At 46.6% G+C, this 20782-nt stretch overlaps 1 protein-coding gene and 1 long non-coding RNA gene across 7 annotated transcripts in view; both read left to right on the top strand.

Annotated features, from left to right (window-relative positions):
* Window positions 1-20782, top strand: part of LOC119374811 (SH3KBP1-binding protein 1) — a 739328-nt gene that overhangs the window by 658409 nt on the left and 60137 nt on the right. The window lies entirely within an intron of this gene.
* LOC119374812 (uncharacterized) lies at window positions 6878-12536 on the top strand. Of its 2 annotated transcripts, none has more exons than XR_005180324.2 (5): window positions 6878-7030; window positions 8708-8871; window positions 10409-10525; window positions 11361-11557; window positions 12387-12536. It is a non-coding gene; the product is annotated as an uncharacterized LOC119374812 (long non-coding RNA). The 2 variants fall into 2 exon arrangements; XR_005180326.2 differs by having other exon boundaries at window positions 6882-7030; window positions 11480-11557.

The following is a 20782-nucleotide window of genomic DNA, read 5'->3' as shown; positions in this document are numbered from 1 at the left end:
AGCCCGACAACAAAGCGAGAGGGGTGCGGAACAATAGGCCTCGCCGGGTGCCAGTCGTCGTATTGTGCACGTGCGTCCCGCAAACCTTCTGTGACGTCCACAATACTTGCTTTACTCGTGGAACGTCACGCGGGGCCTCTATCTACGTCATACGAGGATGTCGAGAGGTGCAGCCAACTCAAGTGAGCACTCACGCCTACTTTAAAACCAAATTAAGATATCCTAAAGGCAACGTTCGTCACTAATAACCGGTCAGAAGTGCCCCCGTATACAGGAAAGTCAAACAACACAAACACCTCGAGGTTTCAATTTTGGTGTCAGGGGCCCTTTAAAACCAAATTAAGATATGTTAAAGGCAACGTTCGTCACTAATAATCGGTGAGATGTGCCCCTGTATACAGGAAAGTCAAACAACACAAACATTTCGAGGTTTCACTTTTGGTTTCAGGGGCCCTTTAAACTGCTCGCAAAGTTGCTTAGCTTTTTTATCACCTTGCTCAGAGAAACGTCGTCACGGCTCCGGAACGTGGCATCTAGAGCCCCACTAGCCCTTGTCTTGGAGAACGTCGACCGGGAGCCCCGAAAAACAGTCTTCTTTGTCTGCCAACACTACACACAGGTTCCCGTTTCTGAGAACGTGGGTGCTTGTTTAACTGGCAGGGTGTTGCGGATAGGCTTGTAATTTGAAATAACGTCCACACCCGCGAAAATACAACGGTCGCCATCGTGAGCAGAGGCACTCTGGGACACCTGCCTGACAAGCGTGAGGAGATCAGGCTCAGCTAGTCGGGGGTTCTAGGGCGAACATCGGACCAAGGCCTAGCGTACGCTGGACGGACTCGGGGAGGTGTACATTTCCCTCCGTATGGACGACATTGCAGGAAGCCTGGCGCTTCTTCGGGCGACTGGCCCGTAACTGAGTGAGTTGATTTCTCCAGAGATGTTCCACTGCGTTATCGAAGAGCCGCGAGAGTTCTTTTTACTTCTTGCAGAACGCATGCCCCTCCTCTTGAACCACCTTCGCACGAATACCATCTCTGTAGAATCGGGCTTGCCAATGCCACTCGGAAATAAGAAACTTGCCGTATTTACTCGAATCTAGGCCGGCCCCGATTCTAAGCCGACCCCCGAAATTCGCAAGGCCAGAAAAAAAAAACTTAATCATTGTACTCGAATCGAAGCCGAACCCCCCCTCCCTCCCCCGCTTTCGCCTATCGCTTAAAAAAAAAAACATCGGCTTAGATTCGAGTAAATACGGTGCATATTCTCCGAAGGCGTCCTCTCGACGGGATGAAGCCAACGAACAGCCCGAGCACTTCAGTGGGAACTTCGTTGGTCCGCACCATGTACGAAAACGTGCGCGCTCGGTACTCGGCGAAAGAAATTGGTGTCACAAGCGTGGAGGGATGAAGAGTTAAACACGAAAAAGGGCCCACGGTACTAGAGATATAACCGATTAACATGAGTGTTTGGGCGAGTTGGTAGTTTGTACTGAAGAAATTTTTAACAGCGCGGGATTTAACACGAACGCACGAAAAGAGAGCTGACAGGGACAAACGCTGACTTTTAACTGATTTTTACAACCAAGTTTCGCACCGCCTTAAGAGATAGGGCAGGGCACTGGCGTGAAAGTTGTCTTTTCCGCGCCTCAGAAGCTGGAGAAGCTGTGCAAACTAACGTCCCCCGCTAACAAAAGAAAAGACGGCTGCCAGATCAAGTACAGGGACTCGTTCGTACCGTGTGCTGCCAACGTAGTGTACGTCATCCCAGTGTCATGCTGGAAGAAATGCCTCGGCCAAACGTCAAGATGCCTCAACATACGCCAACGTGAACATCGGTGGAATGTGGGAACATTACGATACCTTGCATTGACTTGCGCAAAAAGGAAGTGGATTATCTTTCGCATGCGCCTGCTCTCGCAAGATAAAGTTATATGGACTTTATTATTTTTATTCATTTCGGTCACTTGTTAGCGATCATGCGTCGTAATAGTCACATGCTGTTTTGCGCTGCACAATTTTTTACTACATATATGTGTCTTTTCTGAATAAAAAAAGGAAAGAAGTTTACTCTTAAGGGCTCGTTTTTCTTTGTTAGACACAATAATAATGAGAACTAACAGACAGCAATGCCAAGGAAAGTATAGGGGGTGTTATTTGTAGTAATTAGAATATAAATGTGAAGAAAGTAAAAAAAAATCAGTTGAAAGTCGGCGCTTGTCCGTCTCAGCACTCTTTTCGTGCGTCCGTGTTTCTTCCCGCGCTCTTGAAGTTTCCTTCACGAAGAACTACCACTCGCCCAAACACTGACGTTAATTCTGATCGAGGCTGTTACCTAACCTAACCTAACGCAACCCAACCCAACCTAACCTAACCCTACCCAACCCAACAGGGAGCGTATTGCTCGTGTTCTCTCACGTGCTAGTGACGGCCATATATTGGATGCTCTAGATAGTTCTTTTTCTTTCTTTAACTGATTTTACGAATCGGATGCAACTTCTGTTGAACCAGCGCCTCTATCTTTCTGTTCCTCGGCGAAGAAGAGGAACGCAATGGGAACCGGCCGTCGCGTCATCGCTCGCCGAAACGAATGCCGTGGCCGCATTCGAAGCTGCTATATGGTTGAGTTTTCGGCTGTATTCGCGTTGTTTAAGTTATAATGAAAACTTGTAAAGGGGAATCACGAAGCACTTGTCGTTCTGGAATACCAGCCTACATCAAAGGCATGTGTAGTTCGCGGCTGTTTGATCGAGGCGCTCGCGCGTCGTCTGCTAGGCCGATGCCAGAGAGCGCATGCCCGTAATGCGAGGAAGATTGTTTTGTCACCGTTATGTTCGCTTGACTGAGAGTCGGTTTTGACTGTCTGAAACTCGATTTTTGAGAGCAGCATTTGCCAGGAGCTAATACTGAAACCTTGGGCGCTTAACGTTCCCCAATGCATACTACCGTCTACTGGTGTCGCACGTTATACGCAAGCGTGGAGTTCATGCGCTAAATAGCACGAAATGTCACTATAGACTGCTTCCAGGCATATACGTGATCACCCGTTCCCTTTGAGAAGCTTTTGAGAATTACATTTGTTTTCACCGAGAGAAAGCAACAGCTGGTGGCAGAAAATTAACTATGCCAGGTGATTCCACCATTTGAGAGCTTAAAGCAATTAAATAGTGGTGGTACGAAAAACGAACAAAAACAATTGCATATGCGGCAGGCTTCCTGCAACACTGACTTATGTTTGTGAACAGGCGCTGTTGTTCAAATCTAAGGTCGTAGTGCCGACTCTCAACCTCAGCCAATGTGTTAGGCGTGAATAATGTGGCCTCTAGTCAGTTGCTTGAGCTCGTCTTTGTATTTTTCGACGGATTGTTGTAGCCTCAATATCTGGCTCCTGAGCTCTGTTTATTTTCTCTTCCATTGGATCTTTTCAGTAGTGGGCAAAGTGAAGGCCGAATGGCTGTCGACCTGGACACTGTCGCATGGGGCAGCCTGCTCGGCCTTCTGCACGCGTCATTGTGACACTGTACATGATGACTGTCGCTTGTGTCGCCGGTAGCGCATGTGGTGTCCTTGGGCTCCGATTCTTCAGCCTCGGGACAAATTTCAGCGTTGCACATGGTGGTGATCGCGAGCCCGCGTTGCTTATGGTACATTCATTCGTTGACCGTTCGGACGCAGCACGGTCATATTTAGAAATAACTTGCTGTGCTTGGTTCACTTGGTACCTTGCGCTGCAAACGTGAAGGTGAAGAGTAGTGTGCAAAGACCGACGCTACTGCATCCTTCTTGAGCCGCCGCTTCTTATATTCTATGAAATCTTGCGGTCGTAAATGACGCCTACACATTCTAGTGCAGTTTGAACATGTAGTAGGAGAACAATTATCCCGCCTAATTACTCCAAGCCACCTCTCTCGAACACCAGCGGCAGCTGGGATTTCATGGAACGACAGACGAACACTGTATTAAGGCGAGAGCCTTACCCCTGAATTCAGAAACGCTCCTTAACTTGATCTTGACTTGCCAACGCCTCAAGGCAGCGCAAACGCGTTTCAGAAATCCTCCCCAACTTCAAACGCGTCCTTCCAGCGAGCTTCCCTCCATCAAGTAATCTTGAAAACCAAGCAGTCTTGAATCGGTCTTCGAATCTGAAGCAGCGGCGGGTGACAGAAACACAGCACACCACCGAAGACGTAGCCTCATGGAGACGCTATGAGCGTTTCAGTATGCATGCACAACGCCTCCTCAAGCAAAACCTTTGATGCCACGTTAGAAGACGCACACCTTTTGCCGAGTGGGCCGAGGCCATGGTTGCGCGTCAAAGGAAAGCAAAAAACATACAAAACATGAAATTCGCACAGTGGCCTCCGCGATTAATGCCTGCAGCGCACCGTAGTAACAGCGAATTACCAGAACTAATCGCGGAGGCGGCGTTCTACAATATTGTTTATGAAAGAAAACAGCACAAGCGCTCCTGGCGTTTTTCTCGTTTGAAACGACAGTCAACACGACATTCATTAATGACTCTCATGTTATTATTTATTTCTTTTTTGGCTGCGTTGCTACGGATCGGCTTTAACGATGTGTCCATTTGCTGATGCTGGATTACACCACATGTTGTATTTCCACATCCTGTTTCGTGGTTAGCTTTGCTTTTTCGTGAAGAAAGAACGATATTGTGTTCCAGTTAACATCATAATCTCGAGCCCAGTAGCGTCGCATCGTGAGCAAGCGCTGACTTGGCGAAGGAAGGCACTCGGAGCGTCTATGAAATGCCATGGCTGTCTTGGCGAGTTTGAAGTCACGCGCTGTCTTGAGGCTGACTTGACCAAGTCAAGCCGAAGCTTCAAGTAAAGGCGCGTTTATGAATACGGGGGTTAGATGCCTCATCAAACGCGAATATTGACCGTTGGCGGCGTCCAGCGGCGTCTCGCGTCGGCGGCGTCAATACGAGTGATGCAAGAAATCATTACGTGATGACGTCACATATAAAATATTGTGACGTCATCGTGACGTCACCTAACGTGACCTCGTCATATACATGTTCGTTTGGCCAAAATGGACCGATCACGGAGGCAGTGCATAACCAGCTAATGTACAGAAAGCTTCCAGTGCCTCCGAGGCAGTATAAGTAAACCACTTTAGGTGCAGAAATATCTCGGAAGGAAGCAGAAGATGTTCACTACATTTAATGGGAAGAAAAAGAAGATGTCTTTCGCCTTTAATTCGTCTTAGGTGAATGCATAAGGGACCCTGTGAATTTTTTTCTGCTTTATCAATAAAGGGAAATAAGGAAAGGCAATCGTAATTTCTTTGCGTTCGTTTTGCAGAGTGGTACACAACACTATGGCATACTGATGCATGCAAATGACGTGGTTGCAATAGCCTGAAATAGCACATAGAACGCGAAAATTATCCAACTCTAATGCAAGTGTCGAACCGGAGGCACTGCTGACTGCCTGCGGAATACGTACAGTGGGCATGGAAACAAACGCGAACATGACGCATCTACAATATTTGCTGTTTCGCATTTTTTTAAGTGGAAGCCTGGATGATTGAGAATAAGACAGTCATCCATGGTGCAACCAAAGTGCATGTATTGTCTTTTTATTGCCACCACGGTCAGAGCGCGATGAAAACAGTGCGCCGCTATGTTCACCTTTCCTTCCATCCCCCTGTACCTGTGAAAGCCTGCGAGAAGCAGGAATGCAGTTAAGCTCGGGTGCAAAAAGGAATTCGTGGGCTTTGTAATACACGCGGCCGTTCAGCGCCAGCTTCCCGTAGTCTACTCGCGCATCGCCGCCACGCGGCAGCGGCCGGCGGAGGTGGAGCGCGCGCTCGACGGCCCGATAGCGTTCGCCCAGGCATTGAAAAAATAGAGTTTGTGCAAAAAACATGCACTCGCCAAGGGTAAAATAAAAACAAAAAGGCATTGACGTTTCGGGGTCCGTACGGGTCCCTTGATCACAATGAAGATGTCAGCGTGGGCATGCGGCTATTTACGGGTCAGGTGGCGCAACGTGCGGGTGTATATCTCTGGTAGATTGCCCTTTGGTCTGTTTATCGTGCGGTTAGTCGACTGAATGTAAAATGATTCTTAAAGGGGCCCTGCAACACTTCTTGAGCAGGGTCAAAAAGCGCTGCCAATCGGTAGTCGAGGCTCCCGAGAACACGCGAGCCAAATATAATAGCGAAGCGAGCGGCCTGGAATTTACAATAAATTCTCAAAGTCAGCTGAAAATCGCTTCCTCTTCTCTCGACAAATGATGCATTAGTCCGCAATATATGACGCGATTGTCGGCAGTTCCACCATTGGCTGATTTATAATCGCGATAACACCCTCATTATTACCTTCGTTGTTAATTTTGAGTTCAATAAGTAGATAATATGTATGTTTATATTGTGTTATGCCGTTAAAACACCGAACAAACATTAATATTAGCACTTCCGGTCTCACCGACAGCTCGTCTGCTCGTAGTTGCGCGGTTGCGTTTTCTTCACCATGCGCAGTGCCGAAATCGTGAATATTTCTGTGCTTTTGATCATCGCCGTTTGCCGTTGAGAGTGGCAGCCGTTCGAGTGCTGCCTCGTCAGCTGGAAACTGCATCGTCGGCACGTTCTCACGACCGACCGAGGCACACTGTAAAAAGAGACCGTTATTTTTACGCCCAATATTGCGTAAAAAAGGCGGTGTCGCCATCGTAAACGTAAACTACGGTATTCTCACCGTATACCATGCCGCGCGCATGCGCATTGACTTTTAGGAGAGAAGAAAGGAAAGAGGAGCGGCGTCATGCGCTCGCCTTTCGTTCCCCGCCGCTCATGCACGCGCGTGGACGCTGCGACGACTGCGTGGCGCGCCGGCGCACCTTGTGTTACGGTACTCGCGAGAAACCGGGCATGCGCAGAGCGGCGCAGATACGGCAAGGAACAGCCGGCTCGGCGCCCGATGCGTCACCAGTCTCGCCATTTTCGAAGGCTCTGCTATCGGCGCTGGTTTGGAATCCGTTGGGCCACGTATTGTACTCCCGCTTCAGGTACGTCGCAATCTTTTCTCAAACCTTAATCGCGCAGTGATGCATGCGAATGATGTGTGTGCTCTGGAAGTATCAGAAAGCCATTTGACTTCACTGGCTGGATTTTGTGCACTTGCTCTCATGACTTTCTTGAATAGACGTCTTGCTTTGTGTTTGCACCGCATGCACTGCTGTATACTTCGCCTTGCATGGGTACGCGCCGACTTAGTGCGCGATTATTTTCCTTGTGTGTGCCAGTGCAAGAAAACGTGAATATGAACCTTCGAGAGTTAAGGGGCTGATATACTCCAGCGTAACGTCGACGCGCGCGCACGCTCTGCACAGCGACGCTACGCTAACAAACGCGCAGCACTTTATAGTCCGACGCGCGGCGCTACCGACGCGTCCGGCGTCCGTCAGCGCGCCCCGGCTGCAGCCGGCGCGAGATGCGACATGCTGCATTCCGCGCCGGCGACGTTACCCAGACTGCACTCCGTCTGCGTCTCTTCGTGAAGAAGGGACGCCGAGTGCACTCAAATGCGCATGCGCCAAGGCGGCGTACTGCGTCGCGGAAGTGGGAGTACTACAGAGTGCTCTGTTTTCGCGTCAACGTAACGTGACGAACCTGAAGTCGCCAACTCCCGCAGCCGCGGGCTGACGCGAACGCACGTCGGAGTATAACAGAGCCTTTACAGTTATAAGGTGGCCACACACAGCACGCCGTCAATATTCGCTACATTCAACAGGTATGTAGTTATTGTGAACGGCGTGTTGCGTGCCAGCAATGTAAGGTGTTTTGAAGTTCCCACATATGCGCACGTTTGGTAGGCTGCAGTTTCGTCGAGTTCGCGCTCTTTCCATCACGAAAAGCAGAATGAAACGGTGATAGTTGCGGAAGCATTTTTTTTTTCTTCGTTGAAGTGCTGTAATATTTGTTGCCTCATGCTGTATAGTTATGTTTAATAGCTTTTTCTGGAGCAGCAGCTGAAGGAGGTTTGAGTTTCCACGTGTGCGCGTTTTGCTGCGCTACGGCTTCGAGTTCTGAACTGTCTTGGTTCGCGTTGACTTTCCGAGGCTGCCGTGAAAGAGAGGTCAAATGGTATCTTTCGCTTAGTACATATTCTGTTAACTGTGATATTAGCGTCGTTTTTTTACATGTATTGCGCCTTGAATGTACGCTTTTTAATGTGACAGCTCGCAGGGTGATTTTTCCGAACTGCATGCCCGTATGCCTAACTGTTGGATGCTTGTCGATTGGATGAGATGTTTGTTGAAGTCATGCAGAGCAAATAAAATGGTTGCAACTGTAAGCTGTGACTTGAATAATTCATTTATTTCGTACTTAACCTAGATTATCAAAATACATTTGTATTTCAGCACTGGATGGTTGTATATTTGCAAAATGTGACCTCCTCTGTTATCACACTAAGCAGAGGAATACACGTTGCGTTTCTTCAATGTTCCAAAATGTGACGAAATTCTTGAAATAAAAACTAATCATACTTGAAGCCACTTAGCATCATTTTGTTGCAGTTGCATCAGCATATGATACAGGAGCTGTGTCAGTACGCCCAATTCATTAGCACTAGTCTCATTTTTTTTCTGACATTTAGTTGCGCAATACATGCTGAAATGAAAACTGGAACTACTTGAACTATTAAGAATGCCATATCATTGTCAGTGCTCTTAACCCTATAGGTGGCGACCTGTGGAACCCAGAGGAGTGCCTTGTTGCTGATCGCCACATGTTGGGAGCGGCTAGAGAACGTCACTACAGTATTCTGCATGTTATTCACCAGTTATTTTTCCTTTCACGTCTGTTATGCTGAAAGATTGTAGTCTACTTTGGAATTCGTTCAAAGGTGTGTATTTAAATCTTTCTGGAGAGCATTTTCATCTCCTTTTTGTAGAGAAAAAGCTGCTAACATAAGCATTGTTTCTTTATTGTGGTGTCAAGAGATCTGCAAAGATGGTGTCTCGTCCTTGCTGTTGTATCTGCAAGCATCCTACAGATTTTCTCTTGAAAACACCTCCCAATAGTAGCCTGCTGTACCTATGGTGATGGAACTTTAACGCCGCTCTAAGGACACATGGTCATTGTCAGTGAAAATCACCTATGTCTCTTTCTGACTTTGACGACGTTTGTCTGAACGCAAAATACGTGTTTACTGTGAGAATTGTTCAAAAACATTGTCCTGCTATTTGATTTAAACTCTCTGAGTTGATTCAAACTTATTACTTATATGAGGGGATGGTTCCCGTGACTTTTGTTTTGAAATAGGTGGCAGTAAAAGCCTGGCAACCGTCTGTGATCCACATTCACAATTATTGCAGTCCACCTGTGAGATGGCTGGTATAGTGACGTTTCGACTAAACGTTTGTCTTTTCTAGCTTACAAAAACTCAATTTTTAGTAACAGAACAATCTCAGGGCGCATTAATTTGCCATTGAACGCCAACTTTCTGCCCTGAGTGCATTTTTTAAGCTCCCAGATATAATCAGTGTTCCATAGTTAAAGCACCCAACTTCGGTACTTTCTCGTTCATCCTCGATGCTAATTCTCAGCGTGGGCTGAAACAAAAATGAGGTCTTTACAATAGTCGCATAATCCACATTCTCAGGGTTGTATTAGTGTATAAATATGTACTACGTGCCCTGAATGCTATCTCATAGGCTGTTGCAGTAATGAGACGACTTTTTTTTTAAATATTGATGATTATGCCTTTATTGAGGGGTGTCGGAGGTTTAACGTCCAAATGTGACGTCCTACCATCCTGTAGCACTTCTTCTGAAGCTCTTTTCATCCTCAAATTCAAGTTGGCAGAGGGTGCGAGTGAGCGTGCGTGTAACTAGTCAGCGACGTGGCAAGAGTATAATGCTGCCGCGGATGACGAAGAATTTATTGGTGCAAAAGCAACCTTGGCCAAAGAGGACCATGGCGCATGATATGTTTCTGAACTCAATGTGACATATAAGACCTATTTTCCAAGTGTTCCCAAATATACCGCAGATATGCCGAGCAGCAGGCCAAGGGAAGCTTGTACCCATTGCATCACTGGCGGACGCCCAGCCACACTGGGGATCGAACCTCGCACCATCCGCATGTGAGGCAGATGCTTAAATCACTAAGTCATTGCTGCAGCATAAAATCAATACTAGTACAGTGAAACTTTGCTGCGGATTAGTGGTTAACATTCATGTTAGATTGGGTGATTTCTAAGACGGAGAAATATCTCTATAAACAACATTTATGGATAGCCTTGAGACACCGAATTTCAACATTTAGGACCTGCATAACTTTTTAATATATTTTGGAAATTACTACAAATCTGGGTACAAGCTCATGAGCAGCTTCATTACTGCAATATTTAGCATTGTTTTTTTCCTGCTTTTGCACAGGGCACTTTTGGTATTAACCCAGACCATGGAGGCAAGGCTGAGAAAAAAAGCAAGGAAAGAGAACCCAAAAATATTCAGTTTGACGAAAAAATCATGGATTCTGAATGGAATATTTACGTGAGTAGCACAATTTCTGACTGCATTTTCTTGAGGTTGAAGTATTGAATACAACGGACCATAGCAGTTGTCCATACTACTACTACAGCAAATGAACTTCACATGTTCAAACTTCTGGCTAAAGTCTAGCTTTATAAGTGTACAAAAATAAAGCCAACAATCTAAACACAATTTTTGGGCAGCCTGGTTCGCTCTATGCCCGAGTAGCTTCCGCTGGAGATGCCACTTGTGCATTTTCAAGGAGTTCTGTATGGATGCACAATGTTGCGAATGCAACCTTGCCTAAAACTATTTTGCTCGTCAATGTTGCTATGAAGACATGTCCAGTCAAAGCGAGGGAAATGCTGGCTTAGAGGAACATAGAAACCGTGAGGGATAAACTAAGTAAGCCTGTGCCATTTTGTTCTCCGACATTCTCCTTATGGTGTTCAAATCTCCTTATGGCTTCTATACTGTCAGATTACTGATGGGCGCATCGATTACTTTGTCATCTGGGTAGCTTCCCTAGCTTCATTAGTTTTTTACCTCTTACTGATAAATTTAATTTCACACAGTCTTGTTATCGTCAGTTCACCTACTTCCATTTCATTACACGCATCAGAAGTTGACAGTAGTTGATGCGGAGTGACCTGAGAGCAGCTGCGTTACCTGTTTAGGAGGTAAAATGCTTTGTGGTCCATGCAATGTAAATAGGGGGTCATCGTTTTGCAACTAGACTGCAGATGAAGCATATGTCAAATATCTATTCTGACTGTGCCCCAAGCTAAGTTCTCCTTGAGAAAGTGTCTAGTATAGAGCGACTACCTATGCAATGGTATTCGTTGTGTGCTTACAGGAGGCATCAGAGAAATGGAGTTGGAGAGTCTTTTAAGTAAAAATTTGTAGTGAATTATTTAGCGATTTGAAATTTTGTGATGATAACGTTTTATTTTTTGAATCACGAGACAACTTCAGAGGATGATGGTGAAACAAAAAAGTGAAGCACTAGGGTGGACCTAACAAGGAGTTGGAAGAAAACCTAATGTTCAACTGGTAAGGAACAGAACATCAGTTAACCATAAGTCGTGAAAGAATAGAACTGATAAATAAGTTCATTTGCTTGGCCGTGGAGTTACCATTAACTCAAGCAATAAGAGGGAAACAATTGAGAAGCTAAGAATCGCGTGAAATACACTTCGCTGGTACTCATAGTCGCGGCTTTCCAGTATCTGTCAGGACGAAAGCTTGCCACTACTCACATATATAGGACAGGATAATAGATGAGGTTGAGATTAAATGAAAGATTAACATGAAAGGGCCGGAAGAGAACAGAATAAACTATGAAATAAATACTAGTAATGATGTTGTTGCTGAAACTAAATAGAATATATGAATGGGCAGTGCATCAAGTGTAAAAAAAGAAACAGATCGTCACTTTGGATGAAGCTGTGGATTTGAAGCAATAGCAAGTGCTGTAGTGGTGACAAAAAGGACATGGGAGGCTGAAATTAATAAATCTAGGGCGCTGAGGCTGGTGCAACTACTAGGTAAGGGTTAATAGAAGGAAAGTTCGAGATGCCTTGTTCAGAGTAGACATGTTTAAGCTGATGATAGAAGTAAAGCACGGACTGAGGTACTAAGACAACTGTCTCTTTATAACCGATTTCTTCTTTCATATAAAGGTGCCGTGAGAAGATCTATGTCTGAAATCACTCCACTATTTCAATGCTGCATTCTGCTGTGGCCGCTCATTATATGCTAACAGCCTGAGTACTCTAAGTTAAACCTCCATAGCCTAAAAGTCACATCGTAGGTAGTGTTATATAGTCTCTCCACGAAGAGCAGTATATTGTATTGTCTTACGCTCTTTTCTTTTTTGCAGATTTTTGAACACCTAAAAATGTACAAGATAGATCAAACTGTTACAAAGAGATTATGATAAAGTTATTTATTGTGCCTGGAATGGACATATGCCAAATGCAGAATCCAGGTGTGTGGAGAACTTTAATAAATAGCAGTATTGCCCATTTCCTCTGCATTGTCTTCCTGCACAGCATAGTTACACTTCCCATATTACAGCAGTGTCCCAATCCAAGCATGCAGTTTTTAGGCTTAGTCAGTGTGCCATACGTGGCTGCATAGTAGAAAAACAGCAGCGCTGCAACTGTGTTAATCAGGTCGAATGAATTTCACACCATGAAATAGCGTGGGCATTGAAGATCGAGAATATCTTTTGTGTACATTACAAATCACCTAAGTTGACAAATCTGCATGAGTTACGTTCCAGTAGTATGGGCAGACAGTTGCCTATACGCAAAAGGGATGTTAGTCTTCATTTTGCACTGAAAACCTAGAAAACCAGCAAAATGTCGTTGTGCTCATTTCAAAGGGCACGTCGTATATTACGGCCTAGAGGTTAGAAAGTCAGAAAATGTTGGTATGCATGTTTCACAGTGCACTCCATATTTTACAGTCTGCTACAACACGAGAAAATGTTGCTGCTGGGGTTTTACACAGCATTGTCTAACGATGAATTTACACACCACCGTGTTTTACACGCCACCGTGTAACGATGAATATACCGTGTAACCACCGTACATTTAACGGCTTAAACACTAGATAACACGAAATTGGTGCAAAGTAGATTTTACGGGCTGTGGTTATTTTTACTGGAAAAGTATTGTGGAGTGAAAAAACAGTGGCCAGATTTTTTTTACACGATATCATTATATACACGGCATGCATGCCGTAAACTTGAAATACGGGTCGCAGTTTTTTTTACGGTAAATGTCTGGCAGCATCAGCTGCCAGTGCTTTCACCGTAAAAACTACGGTGAACTTTTTACAGTGCAGCGGTGCAGCATTTCTCCGATGACAATGCTGGCGCCGGCTAGCTTAGGATACCTGTGTTCGCTGTATGGCGAGAGTCCCGTTCGCTGTCTGTTCAGTATGTCATCGTGCCGTACCTCGGCGTATCCTCCCCGTAGTCTCAGGTTCCCGAGAAACCGCGACACAGCAACCAAGCAGACTCGCATTTTCACGGTAGCTGCAGACAGCCGGGGGATGGGTCCGCGCCGGCCCGATGCCCCACGATCCTTTCTTCTAGTCTTTAGTTCTTTGTTGTCAGCCCGCACTCGCTGTGCGCCCGCATTCGAAGAGCAAACAGCATCGAAGTACCGCCACTGGGAGAAGGGTGCACGCAGCTTTGCCGTGTTGAATACGATTCAAGCGCGAGCAGTGCGACGAGGCGGTGTATCGGAGTGTGGGTCGAAACCCATCTCAGCTGTCATTCGTTCCAAACGCGCACGCAGGTTTGCGTCCATGGTTGGCAGAGCGATGAAAACACTACGGCAGTTCGAGGTGCACACCCAACATTACCAAACCGACTCGCAGTTTTCAAGCACACGCGATACACGGTGCGATGGCCTCCGCTCGACGACGACGAGCGCGCAAGCCGACCGGAAGTGGCGCCACAGACCACGTGGTTGCGCCGAGACGGCAGAGAAAAAATGCTGCCGGCGCTGACGTAGCTCTTCGGCGCCTCCTCGCACCTCCGTCCTCCCTCCCTTCACGACCCGCGCAGCTTTCCGCGCGCTCGCGGCGTTGAGTTGAGGGAGAAAGCTGCGGAACGTGATCTCTATAATTTGGTAACACCACTTAGACTTGACGGATTCGAAAAATTTTTGCGGCATATGACTCGTGAAGAGTCATACGTCAATAATGAGACTATTCCAATATAACTAAGAAAGGTGTTGCAGGGCCCCTTTAAAGCGAACGGGCAGATAAATGTATTTCCGTTGCGATGATAGCTGCTGCGTCCCACTCAATATTGTGGCCAGTTTGATTGTGGGAACACCAAACTGGCCCAGTCAATACTGTGGCCATGCAGTTTGATTGTAGGAACAATACTTGTCGGCGGAGGATATTCGGTGTTTCGTCATACAGTAACCGCACCTCCATCAGTTGGTGCCCTTAGTTTTCCGGATACGGGCTAGGTGACCGGCCCCGGGTTGGGCCAGAGTATGGTCTGCGTTGGGGAGAGACGTAGCGGCCGCGCGACGGCGATCGGGAAGGTCCTCGGGGGGTCCATTGCGCTCCTGCGAGGTAGTCTGGGATGTGGTGTGGTCGTTTACCCCGCTGTGGACACGGTGCGTTTACGGCGAAACAACGTAGCCCCATCTGTCGGTACTGGCAGAGGCGGTAGGTCCGGCCGGCTTCCCCGCAGTGTTAGCAGAGCGGGCGGTTGTCAGGGGCACGCCAAATGTCCGTCTTCCTCGGTGGGTAGCGCTGGCCGACAAGTGGGCGAGGTGGAGTCGGGGGCTGTCGACGGAATTGGGGCGGCGTAGCTTCCTGACGCGGGCACGGCGCGGCGTGTGGCACTGGCGTAACTTAGGGTGCCTCGATGTGCTCCTCCGGAGCACGGTGGAGGCACTGCTTTTGTGGACGCCATATTGGTTCAAACGTTCGCGTTTGGTGGCAGTGTCTGTCACAGGGATGCAACAGCTGCGCCAATTGCGCCAATTTGATACAATTCGTTATTCTTGCGCCAAGCTGAGCCGAAATCGTGAAATTTGTTGAAATTGCGCCTCGCAGCGCCAAAATGCCCGACCAGCTTCAATATTTTCTCAGTTGCGCAAATTTTAGCGAGAAATGAAAGCCGCGTTGGTGATCTGCAGTGTGGGCATCATCAATACAGACGCGCAGACCTTAGCCCTAACCCCCCTCCCCTCCGTGAAAGAAAAGAGTCACAGTTTCACCGCAAGGACGAAATAATGAATGCGATAGCAACAAATTGTAATGTTATACAACGTGAGGCTGGCAGCAAACTTTTGTATCCGATCTCACGTAACTCTATAAAACGTTGGTGCAAGAGAATACGGCCGCTCCAGGGAAAGATGCTCTTTCTGCAGTGTCTTCGCATTGAGAAAGCAGCACATAGAATGGTATACGAGCCGCCCGCTGATGGCTGCCGAGATAGTGATCGCGATCACGCCCTGAGAATCAAAGTTCAAAGTTGCTGCTCGAGCGACCCCTGCCCGTGGCGTCTTTTCACGCTCATTCAAGACGGGCGGGGCGTTTCCTCTCTGCTTCGATGGCAGGCCTGAGCGGATTGGTGTTATTGCAAGCGCCCTCCGAGCGAGGGAAATGGGCCGGCTCGTTTGATCTCTGCTTCAGCCGCGATCGTCGCCCGCACTCGCACGCTTTTACCCGTGGTAGAATATGCTATGCGCGGGGGATGTTATCAATTTGGACTTTATACGTGACATGACGGCAAAAACCCACTGAGAGTGTAGATATAATTGCTATCGCAATGAAAAAGGTCAGTGGTTCTCAAATTTCCTGATGCTTGTTTTATTGCCTGCAGAACGCTTTTTAAGCCTCCTTTGCCGCAGTACACTAGTGTCCTGCAGAACAGTTTACTAAGGTTTAGAAGGGGCTATTATAACCAGCTGTCACGCACACGGCATATTTTGTTCCTTAATTACTCATTCGTGCACGCGCCGTCTAATTACGAGTACTAGTATGATCGCTGACGTCTAAAAATTATTGGTAATTATTTGGAGCTTCTGTGTATGGTGTTTCTGCGGCTTTGAGAAACAGTAGACAAAAACGTACATCAGTTTTCCTTTTTCGCCACCCCCACTTGCTCCTGCTTTACGAATCTCCCGAATTTCGGTGTTGCCAGGTGCACAGGTCCACATCAGCATTTTTCCAGAGCTTGTCAAATAATTCGACAGGCACTGCAACTGCTAATGTGGACTTAGTCATTGTTCGCACTGTGGGGTGGCACAACACACTGCTTTTATTGAAATAGGAGTGTTCACGTGCACTGTGCACGAGTTAGCTGATGTTGAGTGGTTTGTGCGTATTTTTGTTTTCTTTTCTAAAAGTAAGCCTTCTTTGTTATACTGCTCCAAATTCGGGATTTCAAAACACGATTTCAGGTTTTTTTCTTAATCTGCTCCAAATTTAAATTTTTGTGCTCCAAAAGCAATATTTTGCTGCTCCGAAAATTGCTCCAAATCCTCTTTAGGCTGTTGCATCCCTGCTGTCATGCAAAGATGGGACGCTTCGCGGTAATTTGGCTCAGTTTTATTAGGGCTTGCACATATAATGATGGCAACAAATAGATTAGGCACTAATTATTACGCAAGAAGCATTTGATGGCGAAATAAAGGCATTTAGAGCGTATCTATCGGTCTATCTATCTCATTGGCTGCGTAGGTCCTCGTGCTCTCGCGGCCGATTGATTAAGTTGACGAGTACCATAATTGACAAGGCACGACAAGAGCATGTGAAAAACATAAATGACTGCTCCTTACATGAAAATCATGACATGCCTTTAATGTACGCCATTACATACGTGACATGGTCCAGGAGCTACAATGGCCGTTTGGTCAACTTCACGTATACCAAAATTGACATGGTATGATAAGAGCATGAGGAAAATATACATGACTGGTCATAATACGAGAACCTTGTCATGCATGTCATATAGGTCATGACAGACATGACCCAGTCATGGAGCTCTTACGGCCGCTTTATTAACTTTATGTTGTACTAAAACTGACACGGCATGATAGGAGCGTATGGCTAGCATGAATGACTCGTCATAACACGAAAAGCATGTCATGTGCGCCATGACACACATGACTCAGTCATAATGTTCTAACGGCCGCTTTACTAACTTTATGTATACCAAAACTGACAGGGCATAATAAGAGCGAAAAAAAATTCCACAGCATATCCACGGGGTGAATGATGATGAGTGGGGCGAAACTCTCGTACGGCAGGATCTTGGCGGCGGCGTCGCGCAGCTTCACGCCCAGTACATCATCAACGACGTGAGATCGGGCCGGTTTATACTAAAGGGTCGATGAGAGTCATGGCGACTTGCAGCTCACTTTAATTTTACATGTACGCTGTGAATTTTTATTGCTTAATCACGCACAGGAGAAATCTCACCAGGCACTACCTTGGAGGTAAACAATGGCTGCTAATGGGGAATGAGAGACAGAAGAAGTCGGCTTTTAGCTAACACTTACACTTCTACTTCTACTAACGTTTCCTACTGGAACATGCCAATGGCTGCTAATGGGAAACGAGAGGCAGAAGAAGTCGGCTTTTAGTTAACGCGCACGCTGCGAATTTTTTATTGTTCAACAACGCACAGGAGAAATCTCCCACCGGCACCACCTTGGAGGTCAAGATCTGGTACTAGCGTTAAGACTGGTTACGCACTACGACGGGGACGAACGGGTGCCGCTTTAAGGAGCTTCGCCCCTAATATGAAGAAAATGACTTGTCATAACACCAAAAAGATGCAATGCATGTCATGTACGCCATGACATATATGACCCGGTCATAGAGCTCTAATGGAGGTTTTTTTAACTTGATGAGTACCAAAATTTACATGGCATGATAAGATATTGTGAATGAGATAAATAGCTTATCATAAAACGAAAACTTTGTCATGCATGTCATGTAGGCCATGACAAACATCACCCGGTCATGGAGCTCTAACAACCACTTTACTAATTTGGTGTCTACCATAATTGACACGACATGATAAGAGGGCATAACTGCTATAACTAACTGGTCTTAACATGAAAATCATGTCATGTGCGCCATGACACATGTCCAAGTCATGGGGCTTCAATGGCGGATTTATTAACTTGTTGACTACCAATATTGACATGGCCCGGTAAAGAGTATGACTAACATAAATGACTAGTAATTACACATAAGTCATGTCATGCATGTCATGCAGGCCATGACATGCATGACTCGGTAATACAGCTCTAAAGGCTCTTTCGTTAACTTTTAGTATACCAAAATTGACAGGGCACGATAACAGCGTAAGATGAATGCAAATGACTGCTCATAACATGAAAATCATGTCATGTACGTCATGACATCCATGACGCGGTCATGGAGCTCTGTTAGAGCTCTAACATGACCCGGTCATGGAGCTCTAACAGGCAAGATAATCTCACTCCAAATTCACTTGCTTGCGGTTAACTTAATGCGGATTAGCTTAATCCGGCTTAATCCACACTGTTTTGTGGCCATACTCTGTCATCCAACTGACTAGGCAAACTGAATTTACTCAAAATGGCTGGTTCGGAATTACATTTTAATCTCTGTTGTCTTGTTGTGGTCATACTCAGACATCCAAATGGCTGGGCAATTTCAACTTACTGATAAGAGACTTGTTCAAGATTAGCTTAATTCGGATGAGCTTAATCTGGCTTAATCCGGTTGGGCTTGACCTGCCCATGCTCCGGCATCCAACAGGCTAGACAATCTCAACTCACTCCAAATTCACTTTCTCGTGATTAGCTTAATGTAGATTAGCTTAATCCGGCTTAATCCACATTGCCTTATTGTGGCCATACTCTGTCATCCAACTGGCTAGGCGATCTCAACTTACTCAAAATTGGATGGTTCAAGATTCGGACTACCTTAATCCAGGTTAATTGAATTTAATCGGATCGGCTTAATGTGACCATACGCAGTCACCCAAACGGCTAGTCATTCTCAATTCACTCAACATTGACTCGTTCAGGATTAGCTTAACGCGGATTTACTTAGTCATGCTTAATCCGAAAGAACATAGCTTACGTCTAACCGACCTCATGGCTATGCCATCTCATCTTGGACCGGATTAGCGTGATCCGACATAATCTCCACTAATCTTGCCTAATCCCAATTGATGTATAGATTGGTATCGACTAGCGTTATATTGGCTTGTCCAAACTCAATTAGGCCGCGATATACTGGCTTAACTACGCTTTTTCTAAGCTTACCCTGGTTTAATCCGGCGGCTTAATTGGTATGAGTGAGTATCAGCAAGTATTGATTTGTATCGATTACTACTGACTTGTCTTGACCAACATATTTTTTTCTTCGCTCGCTGTTACGAGGGAAGCGAAACATCCGCTGGCCTTTCGCGTGTGCACTAGTACACAGTGGCACACAGCAGCCTGTCATAGCGGCCAAAGAACCGGTCTCAATACGTCAAGAACAACGTGTTTACAGCACCGTTCCCGCGCTAGCCTCTGCGCGCCGCCCGACACATTTGAACCAATATGGCCGCCAGGCGGCGCGGAGTCTTTCAAAAGGTGTCTCCACCCTGGAAGCGGAGGCGAGCGCACATCGAGGCACCCTAGCGTAACTCATCGCTTCTCGCTGAGCCTGCGGTGCTTCCGGAATTCCAAGCGATTGCCGGACTTCCTCGCGGACAATGTCGGCGATTGAATCCACTTGATGCTGCGGCGAAGGTAACAGTTTGCGCAGCTGTTCCCGCACATTCGCTCTGATGGTTTCGCGCAAGTCATCGGGGGCTAGGGTACCGATTCGAATTTTTCGCTTGCTTTTTTAAAAGAAAGTCAGTTTCACCGCAAGGGTCAAGCAATGAATGCGATAGCAAGCATCCGATCTCACGTAACTCTACAAAACGCTGGTGTAACAAAATACGGCCGCTCCAGGGAGAGATACCAGGGGTGGAAGTGCTGCGCCTCTTGCGCCACGCTGCGCCAGTCCGCTTCTGCTGCGTCATCCAGCTCTAAAACGCATTATTGCGCCGAAACTGCTCCCAAGCGGTCTTTGGTGCACTGGCCTCCGCGATGGGCTCCGGTGCGCTACCGGAACCGATCACCGAGGCTACGTTTGGTGCCTTCATGTTCCGCAGTCATCCGTGCCGCGCCTATGCGAGCTTCTATCATCATCATCCGATCACTTGGCGCGCTCTCGTGACGTTGTCCCAGGCGCAAGAAAGCTAGCGAGCCTGTACAGGAGCTAGCTACAAGAAAGTGAGCGGTGCGAACTATAAAAAAAGTCAAAAGTAAAAATATTCAAGATGGTGGCGATGACGTAATTGCTTGGGACGCCGGAGCGGCAGTCTTTCCGAGTATTGGCCATATTTCGATTGTGACGCCGGCGGCAACAGAGTTTTTTGGCACGTTGCGCGCACAAGGCGGTTGCTGTCATCGTGGCCTGGGGTTGCGAACATGAATACAAATAAGTGCGTTGACGCTGCATAATGTCGAAAAGGTTCTATTTCCTGCGAATATTTAGTTTAATGCATGAGGATAGTGTGAGCAGCTGCCGCGGGCGTAAACGCACGGCCATTAATAAGAAACTTTGCATTAAGGAAACAGCTGTATAGCTGAGTGTGTAATATGGATCTTGTGTCATAGGTCTGCATGAGAAATAAACATTTCTTTTATCCATTTGCGGTCAATGAAGCCACTACCAACTGCGAAACCACTCATA

Source organism: Rhipicephalus sanguineus, chromosome 11 (genome assembly GCF_013339695.2).
Source record: "Rhipicephalus sanguineus isolate Rsan-2018 chromosome 11, BIME_Rsan_1.4, whole genome shotgun sequence".
In the NCBI taxonomy this organism is placed as follows: domain Eukaryota; kingdom Metazoa; phylum Arthropoda; class Arachnida; order Ixodida; family Ixodidae; genus Rhipicephalus; species Rhipicephalus sanguineus.
This window is presented reverse-complemented; position numbering and strand designations above follow the sequence as displayed.